Raw genomic sequence first — 16,912 nt, forward strand, 5'->3', positions numbered from 1 at the left:
GTTTACATGTGACTTTTTCATATCCTGCATTATCCAGTCTGGGTACAAGAAACAGGCAGCAGTTTTAGAATCACAGAAAGACATGACACAGAAAGTGTTTGTAACTTTAATTTGTATTCAGAGAAGATCACATTGTATTTGGACACATGACTTTAAGAGAATCTAGCCATGCCATTATCTTCAGTCCACAAAGTTTCAGGGACAGGACAACGACCGTAACAATGTGCCTATGTCCAAATAACGTCGGGGCGGTCGGTATCACAAATAGGTACTTTCCAAAAATATTTCTAAAAACTGGGCTGGGGACCAGGGTGAAAAGAAAATGCGGATCTTTTAGAGAATTCTTTTTCCAAATAAAGGTTTTGCTTTGTAAAAAGGATGTTACCGGAATCTACACCATTTTGGACAGCAGTTCACATCTTAATAAGTATGTTCATATATCCCAGGAGAAGAGTTTTGCTTTATAATCAACTCAAAAGGAAATAGCCCAGGAAGAAGGCGGAGCCACGTGGAACCTCCGTGATAATCAGGCAAACGGTGCAGTGATGTGGTCTGGAGTCCTCCCAGCATACACGGCAGGGACGGGCCGGGGCGTTGAAATCTGTAAGGGCCCACAACGAGGCCAGTTCTCCCACCTGGGACTCCCCTGGCCATGTGGACAGCCTCGGGGAATGTGTTGAAGCGGGTCTTAGAACTCGGCAAGGCTCCTTGTAGGGCTGGCCCGCTCGGAGTCCGTGCACACAGCTGCAAGGCCGACCTCTGTCCCGCAAACCACAGCAGCTCCTAGGCACAGATCCTGCAGTGACCCCTCCCAAGGACTCCGCAGAGTCAAAGCAATTCTCATCGTAACACTAAGAGACTATTTGCCTTTTTCTCTCTACTTCTTTTATGTGTACCATGGAACTCTCCAGAGGTTATAGGATGAGTGATATCACAGCGGACTGAAGGCAGAATGGGAATCTTAACAGTCATTAAATAATCTTAATAGACAGGCATTACAGATATTTCAAAACATTAAACACCATCCTTCTGCTCATCGAATATTTTTAATCTTGGAAAATAAAGTTATTTTTATTAAAAGATGTCATTTATATTAGCATGTAATAGTTTATTATTCTTATTTATAAATAAATTAAGAGTTTTCAATATCTTTAATTTTTAGGATGATAAATATCTACAGCCATAACCCGCATAAACAAAAATCTGTGGGATCCTCAATAATTTTTACCAACAGACAAGAAGCCTGACACCAAACTTCCACGGCAGCTCCCGCGCGGCCCTCACCTGCCAACTCCTGTCATGGGCGCTGGCTACTGCCCACCTTCCCCAGAGGGGTGTGTGTGTAGCTCCCTGATGCGAGGCCCTGATTCCTGTGGGACAAGCATGCCAGGAGGTCAGAGGCAATGAGGATGGACGAGCGTCCCCGTCTGCTCTCGTGGGCTCAGTGTGTGTCCGCTTGTGCCGTCCTTCCTTTGTATCTCCTTCGTGCCAGCCGCACGTCCTGGGAGCTGCAACCCCAGCCTCGACGTGAAGACGCTGCCTGGGCCGGGGTGACAGCTGCGCGAGTCCCTGCGACAGCCACCTGTCTGTCAGCCTGTCGGGTCCAGCAGGGCAGCAACCGGGAGCCGGCTGATGGCGGGGCAAAGAGCATGCACAGACACAGGAAGGTTTGGATGGAGCTGGACAGGAAGACAGGACGAGCTCCTCACACTGACATTTTGGCTTCTCCCGTTCGGGCTCCCGATGTCCCCTGTCCCTCCAGAGGCTGCCGTGACCAGAGGGTCGCACACAGGGCCACGCCGTGCAGGAGAGGCGGCAGGCAGGACTCCTTTGAAACCATGGCTCTGGCTGTCAGGCCTGGAAACACATCTGCTGGCAGGTCATGGAAGCTGGTGAAAAAGTACCTATGGCATCATTCTGGGCATTTGTGCAGGACAGACGGCCTCAACAGGGAATAAATCTTCTGAACACGTCTACATTCTACCTTCTGGCCATTCCGTCATTCACTTTCACTTTTGCTTTTCAAGGGTTGGTTGAACTGAGTACCCTCCATGTGACCAACATGGTTCTATGGGCAAATACACACATTTTTCTATTTGAGGAATGTATTAGTTACCTATGGCTGTATAACAAGTTACCCCAGAACGCAGCAGGAAACCAGCAAGCGTTATTAACTCACAAGGTCATCTCTGAGAGTCAGGAGTCTCGGAACGACTCAGCCGAGTCTCTTTGGCTTTGGATTTCTCAAGATTCCAGCAAAGCAGTGACCAGGGCTGCAGTCATCTGAAGGTATGAAGGGCTGCAACATGTACTTCTAGGGAGCAGCCACTTTGAAGTCAGATGGCTGTTGGTCTGGGGCCTCATGAGGTGGGATGCTCCACAGGACGGCTGGTGGCAACAAGGCAGTTGGCTTCCCCAGAGTGAGTGAGCAGGACAGAGACACACTGGGGCCTTCTATGGCCTAATCTCAGGTGGCATGACATCATTCCTGCCACACTCTGGACACACAGGACAATCCAACTGTGAGAGGCTGACACATGGGGCATGAATCCCACAAGGTGGGGCCACTGGGGACCATCATGGAGGCAGCCATCGGGAATCCACCCAGGGAGAGACTGAACCGTGAATACGCAATCCTCAAGCAAAACAATTAGTCTTTATATTTATTCGTTAAATATAATGAAAAAATTGAGACGGCAGCAAGGGCATACTATCGTTTCTATTTTGCAGATAAGGAAAATAAATCAAAAGAGATCTTTGGCTTGCCCAAAGTCACCAGGTAATGGTGCACCAACTGGGTCTAGAACTCTTAGCCATCTGGGTTCCCCGTTTCCCCATCACAGAGTGAGTCAGCAGGAGGCCAGAATGCAGCTCCCCATGGAAAAGGATAAGGAATGGCCAGCAGGCAGTGGATAAAGAAGGGCTTCCGCCATTTGTGGAGAACTCCTACACAAGCCTCCCCAGCGACGTGTAGTGAGTGGTTCTCAAGCCCTGCCCCCTCTCCCTGCCCTGCACGAGGTGTCCTGCAGCTAAAACTAAATGGTACCATTCTTTGCCCCCTCGTATGCATACACAAAGATTGGATAGAATTTTCCCAGTTCTGAGTTTTTATCCTAGATTTTTCCTAAAATCTGCAACCTGGTACCAATTATCCAACAAGAGCTGGCAGAAAAGGAATGAATGAATAGCAAATGAGTGTTAGAAAAACCAGACACAGCAGGACATCCGTGAAATGCCTTGTGGTATTTCGTAATGTGTTTTCACATGTGCTTGAGATTACTTCACGGTATGCAAATACACATTCCTAACTTGCATGTTTCATTAAATGAACTGGTGTTTCTGTGGTTCACCAAGGAGTCCAAGACCATCTGGAGGTCCGCTTCCTGAACAAGATCACACCACTGAAGATGAGACTCATTCCAGCTCACTACATCACCCACCTAATAAAACGCTCATCTTTGGCTTCCATGAACATAGAAATTTAAAACATTCTTCCCCAGAAGGGTACAGATTGGGGGACTGTCTGCCTAGTAGCCCCCAGCCTGCTTAATTTTCTAGGACCACAGAGCTCTCCTCCCAGTGAGGCACCCAAGGAGAGTCCTCCTGCCACCTGGTATTGTGCTGCCTTCTGTCTGACAATGTCATGGGCAAGTCTGTCATCAGCAACCCTGAGAGGCTGTCAGCTCCTCCAAGGTGGAAATCCTGCATCCTTAGCTCTGCACAACACCTGACGCAGGGTATCTGGGCGTGGAAAGGCGGCTCATAATCACCTGTTAAAATAACGACTGGTTCAGAAGTCTCTGAAGGCCTGATCCTGTTCCCCATGCTTTGTCATTAAAGCCCTCTCAGTCAGGATTCCGCAAGACAATTAGCCCACTGACACGTGATCTGAAGGACTGTTTTTCAGTTTTCCCAAAGATGTTCCATAGCTAATGCCACTGTAGGAGGAAAGGAGAGGAGACAAGCTAATATTTTCTTTTTTTTTTTTTTAGAGAAAGAGAGAGCATGGGGGGGGCAGAGATGGGCAGAGGGAGAGAGAGAATCTTAAGCAGGCTCCACGCAACACAGAGCCCAATGTGGGGCTCGAGCTCATGACTCTGACATCCGAGCTGAAATGAAGAGTTGAGCTCTTAACGGACTGAGTCACCCAGCACCCCAAGATAAGCTAATTTATGACGTATATTGGTTGCCTTAGGGCAGTGGGCTTTATTCTAGCAGGCATCCTTGTCAGGAAGGACCCACTGAGGTTTCCCAGCTAACCTGGCTTGTGGTTTGAGCACACAGGGTGGGCGGGGTCCTCAGCTCTGCCTGAGAAGGAACGTGGAGCCACGCTCCAGCTCCCTCAGTGAGCACAAAACCTAAACTCCACAAGCACAGAAAGTGGACCCATGCTTGCCAGACACTAGGGGCAAGGGGCAGGGAGGACTGCACACGGCCACAAGGGACCCTTCTGAGGCGCTGGAAATGTTCTAAAATTGGATAATAGTGGTGATGGTTGCACAACTCTATAAATACACTAAAAATCACTGGGACCATATACTTAAAACAAGTGAAATTTTACGGTATGTGAATTTTATCTCACAAAAGCATTGTAAAAAAGAATCTATTTACGCATACACATCTACTGCAGAGACACTAAGCAGACAGATGTGAAAGGAAAGAGCTCAGGATGGAGGGAACTGCAGGCTGACTTAGAGCCGGAGTCACACCATTGCCAAAAACAAAGATGGTGAGCACAGCCACGTAGTAGTAGAGATTTTTTAATGTTCCCACTCCAGTGGTTTCCTCACCACATCCTATAAATGTGCTCAATTAAAAAAAAAACCCTCCCTCAAAACCACCCCCCCTCCAGGCACCACATACCTACTTCCAGTCACAGCCAAGCTTCTCAAATGTCTCTATTTTCGATTCCTGCGGATCCATGCATTCATTATGCAACAAGTATGTAGCAAACCTCTATCCTGTGACCAAAAGTTTGCTCAGCACGTAGGTAAATGAAATACAGAACTTACTTACTCTTAAGAAACTCACTCATGAGTGATGAGAGCAAAAATTGTCCGAGTAAGGGACTCCAAAAATCCACATCTGCATAAAAATCAATGAAACAAAACAAACAAAAACCAGGCAGAATAAACTCCTTTGGAACTCTGGAATCTACACAAAACCATGGGGGGCACTTACTGCAGAAAAATGCTGGAGTACCCATAAGCAGCATTTCCACTTACCTAGCCCATCCCCCACGACCTCAGTGAGGGTTAGCCTTTAAAGTAACAGGTCTTCATCGCTGGGTCAGGCACCAGAGGGGGCACAATGGACCTTATTTGCAAAGAATTGCTATTATTTGATCTGTCTGGAGGTTCCCTGGAAGACATGCTCGAAAGGCTTGGATTTCTGGCCTCACGATAAAACTGCTATCTGGGGGCCATTTGTTGAAAACTTTTCCAGGCAAATGTTTTAGTCACTGATGCGTGAGGTGGTGGAAAACAGATCACAACAGATTGGCCAAAAGGTGGAGGTAGAAAGACTAGGGCATGAGGAGCTCTGGGGAATAAGGGCTTGAAAAGCCCCCACATATTTCTGGGAATCTAGAAGGCCACAGGCATGCCCAGGGCTGTGTAAAGGGTCAGGAGAGACCATAAGCTCTCACCTGTGGGTGACCTTGAGGCTCTGTGAAAGCTAAGTGAAGGTACAGTTGTGAACTGTCTCATTGATTGTTGAAGTTATGCCCCAACACAGAGCCCCTCAGCAGAGAATGGAGGGTTTTTTGTCCCAGTCATTTGAAGAATCTCTGCTGAATGATTAGCTGACCACTGAGCTAATGGAACAGAGACTCCAGCAGCCATACCTGACAAAGAACACAGACTTCACAAAATTAGTTTAGAAAAGTCACTAAACAAAAAACCGCTATTACAACAAGAAGCAAAAACAACAAGCCCTGGGGAAGGGGGAGAATCCAATGCTGTCCCATTATAATACACAAAATGTAAAGTTACGAGGCGTGCCAAGGAACAAGAAAGCATAGCCCATACACATAGGGACAAGAATCAGTAAGAACTCACTGAAAAAGTCCGGATGTTGGACTTACTATGAACAGCATAAAGTCAACTAGTTTAAATATGCTCGAAGGATAAAGGAAACAATGTGTGAAAAAACCAGAGTATGGAAAGGATGGCCCATCAAATAGAGATTATCAATAAAGAGAAAGAGATTATAAAAAGAAACCAACCAGAAATTCTGGAGCTAAAATTAGTACAATAACTAAAATGGGAGATTCAATAAAATTGTTCAATAGCATATTTGAACAGGCAAAAGAAAGAATCCATGAATTTGAAGATAAGACAATTCAGGTTATCCAATCTGAAGAATAGAAAAGACAAAAGAATATATTACAAATTAACAAAACCTCAGATATTTGGGGGACACCATCAAGCGCACCAACATATGTCTACTGAGACTCCTAGAAGGAGAGGAGAGAGAGACAGGTAGAACATTTACTGGGAGAAATAATGGCTGCAAATTTCCCAAATTTGATGAAAGACATGGATCTACCAACCACGGAGTGCAACAAAATCTAAACAGGATAAATTAAAAGACAGCCGCACCAGATATATCATAATTCAGCTACTGAAAGCCAGAGACAGAGAATCATAAAGCACGATAGAACTGACTCATCACATATAAAGCATCCTCAATAAGGTCAACAGCTGATTTACCATCAAAAAGCAGAAAGATCAGGGGCGCCTGGGTGGCGCAGTCGTTAAGCGTGTGCCTTCGGCTCAGGGCGTGATCCCAGCGTCCTGGGATCGAGCCCCACATCGGGGTCCTCTGCTGGGAGCCTGCTTCTTCCTCTCCCACTCCCCCTGCTTGTGTTCCCTCTCTCGCTGGCTGTCTATCTCTGTCAAATAAATAAATAAAATCTTTAAAAAAAAAAAAAGCAGAAAGATCAGAAGATAGTGAGACGATGTACTCGAAGTACTGAAATTTAAAAACTGAAGAGCAAGAATTCTGTATCCAGCGAACCTATCCTTCAGAAGTACAGGAGAAGATTTCTGGTTTCTGATGCAGCATATAAGGAACCTGGAAGCCATCACTCCTATCTTCACAAAAAGAAACTGAAAATCAACTAGTCTTAGGCCCATCAGAGAATTGAGGTCATAGGGCAAAGCACTGCTCAAAAAATCGGAGATGGGCAGGGGCCATGCCAGGTTCTTACAGTAGAGATAGAAAAATCACCTCATGCTTATGGCAGGGTGAAGGGAAAGTAACAATTCTGAAATACACCCAGAGCACCTGTTCTTCTTTTAAAATTTTTAATTTAAATTCAATTTAGTTAACATATAGTGTATTATTAGTTTCAGGGGTAGAATTTAGGGATTCATCAGTTGCACATGACACCCAGTGCTCATTACATCATGTGCCCTCCTTAATGTCCCTCATCCAGTTACCCCATCCCCCCCACCTCCCTTCCAGCAACCCTCAGTCTGTTTCCTAGAGTTAAGAGTCTCTTATGGTTTGTCTCCCTCTCTGTTTTTATCTTATTTTATTTTTGCTTCCCTTCCCTTATAATCTGTTTTGTTTCTTAAATTCCACATATGAGTGATATCACATGGTATTTGTCTTTCTCTAACTCATTTCACTTAGCATAATGCCCTCTAGTTACATCCATGTCATTGCAAATTGTTAAGATTTCATTCGTTTGATGGATGAATAATATTCCATTGTATATATACACCACATATTCATTATCCATTCATCTGTCGATGGACATCTGGGCTCTTTCCATACTGTGGCTATTGTGGACATCAGAGCCCTTGTTGTTTACATAGCCTGCCCTCAAGAGAAACTATTTCATCAGAGCCTAACTGATGGGATTTTCCAAAGCCTACCACCTGGGGGAAAGAAAACACACCACCACAGCCACCTCTAGCATTCCGCAGAGGAAGGGGAATACCTCGATCCAGCTCCTTCTAGCCTGTTTCATCTACGGGGGTAAAAACCCAAGGAACACTTGTAGAGGTCATGGCCCCCCGGGGGGGGTCACTAAAAGAGGTCTAATCATAGGATTATAAAATGTTTCTCTTATATAATAACTGAGGAATACAAGGGAAAGAATACATCTTTCAGGTTTTATTTAAAAAGAGTCTCTACGGAAATCCAAACACACAGGAGAGAGGAACACCCACAGCCAATGCAACCAGTAGGCGTAGCCTGACTCCTAGTTAAATAAACGTAAAGCTGCACACTAAACACCCATTTACCTCAGTTCCTTTCACCCAGTACAACATGTCCAGCTTTCAGCAAAAAATCACAAGGCATGTGACGGAACAAAACACATTTTAAACAAACAAAGCAAGCATCAGAACCAGACTCAGATGTGGAAGAGATGTCGCAACTATCAGACGGAGAGTTTAAAACCATGATTAGTATGTGTAAAACTCTCATGAAAAAGGTGAACAATGTTCAAGAAACGATGGCAATGAAAGCAGAGAGATGAAAACTGTAAGAGTTATCTTAAACAGCAGAAATCAAAATAACACTGTAACGAAAGTTAATGCCTTTGATTAGTGATCAATAGACCAGAGTGGCTAATGAAGGAGGAGACAGTAATAAACTTGAAACAATGCCAAGAGAAATTCCAAAACTAAAATGCAAAGAGAAAAAAATAATAACAAGGATGGAACAGGCTATCCAAGATCTGTGGGACGATTTCAAAAGGTATCCCATGCCAATGATGGGAATGCCAGAAGATAGGAAACAGGGAAACAAATGGAAGAACAGAAAATAATACAGAAACCATGGTGACTGAGAATTTTCCAAAATTAAGCATAGACAGCAAACCACAAATCCAGACAGCTGAGAGAGCATCAAGCAGCATATATATACCTTAAAAATCTATGCCTAGGCATATCATATTCAAACTGCAGAAAATCAGAGACAAAGAAAAAAATCTTGGAAAAAGCCAGAGGAAGAAGTGGAGGGAACACCTTACATGTAGAAAAGCAAGAAAAATAATTATACAGGACTATTCTTCAGAAATCATGCAAGCAAGAGAGTGGAGTAAAATATTTAAGATGTTAAAAAAAAAAAAACACCAACCTAGAATTCTGTATTCAGCAAAATTATCCTTCAAATATGAAGGTGAAATAAGGATCTCTCCAGACAAACAAAACTGGAGGGAATTTGGCACCAAGAGACCTGCAGTGCAAGAGGCATTAAAAGATGATCATCAGGGGCGCCGGGGTGGCTCAGTCATTAAGCATCTGCTTCGGCTCAGGTCATGATCCCAGGGTCCTGGGATGGAGCCCCACATCGGGCTCCCTGCTCAGCGGGGGCCTGCTTCTCCCTCTCCCACTCCCCCTGCTGGTGTTCCCTCTCTCACTATGTCTCTCTCTGTCCAATAAGTAAATAAAATCTTTAAAAAAAAAAAAAAAAGATGATCATCAAAAAGGAAAAATATAGCTCAGAAGCTCAGGTCTAGATAAAGAAAGGAAGAGTGTTAGAGAAAGAATAAATGAAGGTAAAAATAAAATATTTTCTTTTTCTTATTCTTAATCGACATAAGAGAGAACAGTTGTTCAAAATAATAATAGCAACAATAAACTTGGGGACTGTAGTTTACCACTCGGTGAAATGAGTGGCCACAATGTTATAAAGGATGGGAGGGGAAGTGGGAATACTCTGTGTAAGGTATTTGAAGTACTCATGAAATGGCACAGTGTTATTCAAGAGCCAACTTGGATTAGTTATAAATGCACATTGCAAACTCAAGGGTAACCACTAAGAAAAGTAATAAAAGAAGTATAATTGATATGCTAAGAGAGAAGGAAAATTAATATAAGCAAATGTTTCAATAAAACCAGAGAATGTAGGGGTGCCTGGGTGGCCCAGTCGGTTGAGTGGTAGGCTATTGATTTCTGCTTAGGTCATGATCTCAGGATCCTGGGAGCGAGCCCCACATCAGCTTCCACACTTAGCAGGGAGTCTGCTTGAGGATTCTTTTCTTTCTCTCTCCCTCTGCCCCACCCCCCACTCCCATGCATTCTCTCTCTCTCTAAAATAAATTAATCTTAAAAAAAAAAAAACAGAGAATGCAGAAAGAGTGGAAGACAAAGAAACAAAGAACAAAAGCAACAAATGAAAACAGAAACAAATATGGCCAATGTTAATAAAACTATATAAATTGCCCTTTTAAACATCCATGATCAAATATACCAAATAAAGTACTGTCAGAACGGACTTTAAAAATAAGACCCCCCCCAAAAAAAAATAATAAAAAAAAAAGACCCAACTACATGATGTCTACAAGAAACCCACTCTAAACACAAAGATACAGATCAAATAAAAGTGGGGGGGGGGGGGAAGGGCTGGATTAAGATAAACCAGGCTAACACTCATCAAAAGAAAGTTGGAGTAGGAGTAGCAGGCGCTGGGGTGGCTCAGTCAGTGAAGCTTCTGCCTTCAGCTCAGGTCATGATCCCAGGGTTCTGGGATCCAGACCTGCATCAGGTTCCCTGCTCAGCAGGGAGTCTGCTTCTCTCTCTCCCTCTGCTACTCCCCCCTGCTTATGTTCACTCTCTCTCTATCAAATAAATAAATAAAATCTTTAAAAAAAAAAAAAAGAAAAAAGGTGGAGTAGCAATATTAATTTCAGACAAAGCAGATGTCAGCACAAGTAAAATTATCAGGATAAAGAAGGGCATTCATTATATGATGATACAGTGGTCAGTTCTCCAAGAAGACACAATAATCTTTAATGTAATTATACCTAAAAACAGAGAGTCAAAATACATGAAACAAAAATTAATAGAACTAAAAGGAGAAATGAATGAGTCCACTATCCCTGTTGGAGATGCCAGCATGCCACCATCAGTAACGGACACATCCAACGTGCAGAAAATCGATAAGGACACAGCTGAACTGAACAACACCATCAATCAACTGGATCTAATTGACATTTAAAGAATACTTTACCAACAACAGCATAATTGACATCCTTCTCAGGCTCAAACAGAACATGCACCAAGATAGACCACATTCTGAGTCATAAAACACATCATATGTTTGCTCCCTGACCACAATGGGATGAACTAGAAATCAGTAACAGAAGGGTAGGTAGAAAATCCCCAAATCCTCAGTGACAAAAAAAATACACTACTAAATGGCAAATGGGTCAGAGAATTCTTAAGAGAAAATGTTTTCATATTTTCAACTAAATTAAATATAACTTATCACAATTTGCAGGTTGCAGGGAAAATAGTGTTTGGAGGAAAATTCATATTGTTGAAAGCTACACTAGAAAAGGAGAAAGATCTAAATCAATCATCTAAGCTTCCACCTTAGAAAACTGGAAAGAGAAGAGAAAATTAAACCTGAAGTAATAAGAAGGAAAGAAATTACAAAATTAGAGCAGAAAGTTATAAAATTGGACAGAGGCAATCAATAAAGAAAATCAACAAAACCAAAAGCTGGTTCTTTGAAAAGATCAATAGAATTGACAAACCTCTAGCCAAGTTACTAAAAAAAAAAAAAACACACCACAAATTACTATTATCGGAAATAAAAGAAGGGCCATCACTACAGATCCCATGGACATGAAAAGGAAAACAAAGGAATAGCATGAACAACTCTCCAGCCCTAAATTTAATATCTTATATAAAAGGATCAAATTCCTTGGGGCGCCTGGGTGGCACAGCGGTTAAGCGTCTGCCTTCGGCTCAGGGCGTGATCCCGGCGTTATGGGATCGAGCCCCACATCAGGCTCCTCCGCTATAAGCCTGCTTCTTCCTCTCCCACTCCCCCTGCTTGTGTTCCCTCTCTCGCTGGCTGTCTCTATCTGTGTTAAATAAATAAATAAAATCTTTAAAAAAAAAATTCCTTAAAAGGCACAATTCACGAAACTCACAGAGTCTGGAAACCAATCTCTACCATATTACAGAGAAATGGAACCCAACCACATGCCTAGGCACCAAGAGTACTGTGTTAGATCAGCCTGCACATGGACTGAAGCTGACCTTTGACTCATCTGGCTCACCTAACCCTGGGAGGGGGGGATGCTAAGTTTGAGGCAGGAGACAGGCAGAAACAAATCAATCTGGACTACCACATCACCAGGCCTTCAATTCAGGGTGCTCTGTGCTGAGTTACTGGGGCTGACTGACTGGTCAGCAGATGAGTTTTGAGACCACAAATTCCCAAGTGACCCAGACCAAATCTGCAGTTGGCTACAAGACTGATGAATTCCAGGCTTGCATCAATGTCAATGACAGGACAGAGTTCAGCAGCTCCTTTTGCCAGAAGGTGAACAGGAAGCTAGAAACCTATGTCAATCTCAACTGGACAGCAGGAAATGGTAACACTCACTCTGGAATAGCAGCCAAGTATCAGATCGACCCTGATCCCAGCCTCTTGGCCAAAGGGAATGATTCCAGCCTGATAGGTCTAGGGTATATTCAGATCCTAAAACCAGGTATCAAACTGATGCTGTCAGCTCTGCCAGGGAGCAAAACTGTCAATGCCGGTGGACAGCAGCCTGGTCTGGAACTGGAATTTCAAGCATAAATGAATACCAGACAGTTGTTCAGTTCAAAACTATTTTGCAGCATAGCTAACTTTGGAACTTAATGTATCTTTTAATATTGTATGTTCAGGATGCAATTTTGCTGAACATCATGTTAGACCTCCAGGTTAAAGATGATTTAGCTTGAAGGTTACAAATGTACGTAAGAATCCAATTCCAAAAACATCCTTTCACCTGTAGTCTTGCGGGGAACTTGGTGGCCACTCTAAAGAGCTCAGGGGTTTTTTTTTTGTTAGAGAAATGGCTGCCAGTGTAAGCTGATAACACGTAGGCACTTTGTAAATCCATATTGAATAAATGACTGAGATTGTGACTTTCTGAGAATCAAACTAGGTTTCCTTCCCTGAATGAGGAGAGATTCATTGTTTGATGCTGTGCACAAACTCATCTGAAAGGAGTTTTTAGACAGAATCTTCATGACCTCTTTCTACCCTATTCTATCATCTTCTTTACACCAAACAGTCGGCAGGGTACAGTAGCTGTTTCCTCTGTGCTGTTTTGGGGTAAAGAGGGCGGATGTGATGAAGGCCATGACTCAGGACTTAATTCTCTCTCTTACTGATCTGCTGCCCTTGCACCAGAGTCTGATGTTGCTGCCAAGAGTTCCAGCTGCAAGATGGGAAGAGTGTCTGTCACTATAGTCACATGGTGACAACCCTTGGGATCTGAATCAAACTTCTGTTGCATGATCACCATTCAGTTGGATTTTTAGAAGTTTAATGGTTCATTTTAGTCTTTCCTTTTGTTTGGAATTAGCCCCTCCCCTTCAAATGCTTGAATTATCATCACTTAAAATAAAATTCGAATAAAATATTGAAACCAGAGGAGAGCTCAGGATGGTCACTCTCACCACTCCTACTCAACGTGATACTGGAAGTCCCATCTAGAGCAATCAAGCAAGACAAAGAAATAAAAGGTATTCCAACTGGAAATTTGGCATTATTTTCAAATGATGTGATCTTGTATATTGAAAATCCCAGACTCAACTGAAAAACAGTTGGATCTAATCAATGAATTCAGTAAAGCTGCAGGCTGTAAAACCAATACACAGAAACAAGTTGCATTTCTATACACTAACAATGAAATATCTGAAAAAATAAAACTATCCCACTTATAATAGCATTAAAAACAATAAAATACCTAGAAATAAATTAAACCAAGGAAGTGAAAGATCAATACAATGAAAACTACAAGACTTGGTTGAAAGAAATCAAAGAAGACACAAACAAATGGCTCATGGATTGGAAGAGTTAATATTATTAAAAGTCCATGCTACTCAAAGCTAGCTATAAATTCATTGCCATCCCTATCAAAAAAGCAACAGCATTTTTCACAGGAACAGAATAAACAATTCTAGAATTTGTATGGAACCACAAAAGACCCCAAATAGCCAAGGCCATCACAGAAAGAACAAAGGTAGAGGCATCACACTTCCCGATCTCATGCTACTACAAAGCTACAGTAATTAAGACAGTATGGTACTGGCACAAAAAACAGACCTGTAGATCAATGGAGCAGAACAGAGACCCCAAAGTTAAACCCCTGAATATCTGGTTAGCTAGTATTTGATAAGGGAGCCAAGAACATCCAATGGGAAAAAAAACAGTCTCTTCCACAAATGGTGCTGGGAAAACTGGTTAACTACATGGAGAAAAATGAAATTGGACCCCTGTCTTACAATATTCACAAATATTAACTCACAATGGACCATAGACTTAAACAGAAGGCCTGATACCATAAAACTCCTAGACAAGCCTCTCAACATTGGTCTTGGCAATGACTTTTTGGCATGACTCCAAAAGCACAAACAAGGGACTAATCAATAAGTGGGGCTACATCAAACTTCAAAGCTTCTGCACTACAAAGAAACAACAAAATAAAAAGGTAACCTAAACAGTGCAAGAGAATATTTGCAAGCCATGTATAAGATAAGAGGTTGAGATCCAAAATTTTCAAAGAACTCATACAACTCAATTACAAGAAAAACCTAACAATCCGATTAAACAATGAGCAGAGGAGCTAAATAGACATTTTTCCAAAGAAGACATCCAGACGGCCAACAGGTTCATGAAAAGGTGCCCAACATCCCTCATCATCAGGGGAATGCAAATCAAAACCACAATATCACCTCACGCCAATCAGAATGGCTGTCAAGAAAACGAGATAACAAGTGTTGGTGTGGATGTGGGAAGAGGGGAACCCTTGTTCACCATTGGTTGGATTGTAAATCAGTCCAGCCACTTCAGAGAACAGTATGGAAGTCCCTCAAGAAATTAAGAATAGAATTACCATGTAGCTCAGCAATCCCACTGTGGGTATGTACCCAAAGGGAATGTCAACAGGTCATGAAAGAGACATCTGCACCCCCATGTCTATGGCAGCATTATTCACAATAGCCACGAAACAGGAACAGTTAAGTGTCCATTGGTGGGTGAATAGATGAAGAACACACACAGTGGACTACTGCTCAGCCATGAGAAAATCACATCCTGCCATTTGCAACAACACGGATGAGTCCTGAGGACATTACGTTAAGTGAGATAAGTCATACAGAGAGAAACAAATCCTATATGATATTCCTCGTACGTGGAATCTAAAAAACCCTGACTTGAAAAAGACAGAGAGTGACCAAGGCTGGGGGTGGGAAATGGCAGAAATGTGTGGAGGTTATTCAAGGATGCACACTTGCAGCGTCCAGATCAATAAGCCCTGAAAGTGTAAATAATACACAGTACAGGGGTACAGGCCCCCCCAAGAAAACTATTATAAAAATCAAACTTGCTAAGAACTAGCTCTTAATTGTTCCCATCACTAGAAGAAATGGAAACTATGTGACACAGTAGAGGTGCTGGCTAACGCCACAGTGGCGGTCATATTACAGCATGACAGCATCAAGTCAGTGTACCGCACACCTTACACTCACACAGTGTTGTGTGGCAATTGTATCTCAATGTAAACAAATAGGAAGACAGATCTTCCTCCCTCTCCCCCTCTATCCATCTCTCCCCTCTCCCCCCCGCCATCTCCCCCCTCCACTTTCCCCCTCTATCCCTCTGTCTCCCTCCTACCCGTCTCTCCCACTCCTTTTCACATTATCCCTCCCTCTTCCGCTCCCCCTCCCTCCTCATCCCCCCTCCCCCTCTATGCCCTCCTCCCTACCCCTCTCTCCCCCTTCCCCCACCCTCTCTCCCCCCTGCTCCTTTTCCCTCACTCTCCCTCTCCCCCTCACCCTCCCTCTCTTCACCCTCCCTTCATCCGCACCACCCACCTCCCTCTGCTCCCAACTCTCTCCCTCCATACATGCTCCAAGGAAAGGCTGTGTGAGCACAGAGGGATCTTGGCCATCAGCACTGAAGCCAGGAACAGGCCTCTCACCAGACAGGACCCGAGCACATATATGCCTCTGCTTCTCCTCCTGCCTGTCCAGGCATTTCTCCTCCCTCTCCTCCGTAAGTCCCCTTTGCCCTCCCTTGGAGAAGTGTCCTATTCTCACCCCCTAATGTCTCTTGGACCCAGGCGGCTACTCCTTGGTTCACTCCACCTCTCATACTATCAATCTGGGGCTTCTCCCTTGCTCTCCTGAGTCACGTGTCTCTCTGCCCACAGGATGGTGCAAACTGGACACTCCCAGGCAGTTCAAGTTCAACATGGCTGACGTTGGATTCCTTGTCTTCCACTGCAAACCTCCTATTCTGCCCGCATTTCCTGATACACAGAACAGAAGAACTACAAACCTATTAAGCCATCCAACCCCGTCTTCCAAAGCTCAACCCTGGAAGCCTCTGCTGCCCTCACTCTTGTCCTCAACACTCAGTATCCAAGAGGCCACTGAATCCTGTGGCTTATTCTCTGATATGGCCCTTGCCTCATCCAAATCTTCATCATTTCTTTCTGGACTATGATTTTAGTCACATAAATGGATTTTCCTCTTTCTTCTCCCTTCAATTCATGCTCCACATTGCAACTGAGGTGATCTTTCCAAAACTAATGTGATCTTCTTACTCTAAATAATGCTACTGAAGACACACGCATACACACGTGCCTGCACACAGGTGCACACACACACACACGAGTAATGCCAAACACATTACTTTGGTGCTGAAACATTGCTGAATACTGGAAGACTAAAAATGGTGCTTAAACACCAAAGTAGAGAAGGCTAAAAATGGCTTGCTCCACTTACCCACTGGGTAGTGCCTTCTTCCAGAGCCAGCAAAAAAAACACTTTTTGTAAAAACTTCCCTTAACATTTCTCTTAAAGCCCCACAGACATGATAACATCCTTTCTTGGGCCCCCACTCCCCCAACCCCCCCATCTCTTCCCTCACACCTTGG

At 43.5% G+C, this 16,912-nt stretch overlaps 1 pseudogene; it reads left to right on the top strand.

Moving 5' to 3' along the window:
• The first annotated feature begins 11,850 nt into the window (after positions 1-11,850).
• Positions 11,851-12,756, top strand: LOC103663183 (annotated as a pseudogene).
• The last annotated feature ends 4,156 nt before the right edge of the window (positions 12,757-16,912 follow it).

This window comes from Ursus maritimus, unplaced genomic scaffold (genome assembly GCF_017311325.1).
Source record: "Ursus maritimus isolate PB19 unplaced genomic scaffold, ASM1731132v1 scaffold_34, whole genome shotgun sequence".
Classification (NCBI taxonomy): domain Eukaryota; kingdom Metazoa; phylum Chordata; class Mammalia; order Carnivora; family Ursidae; genus Ursus; species Ursus maritimus.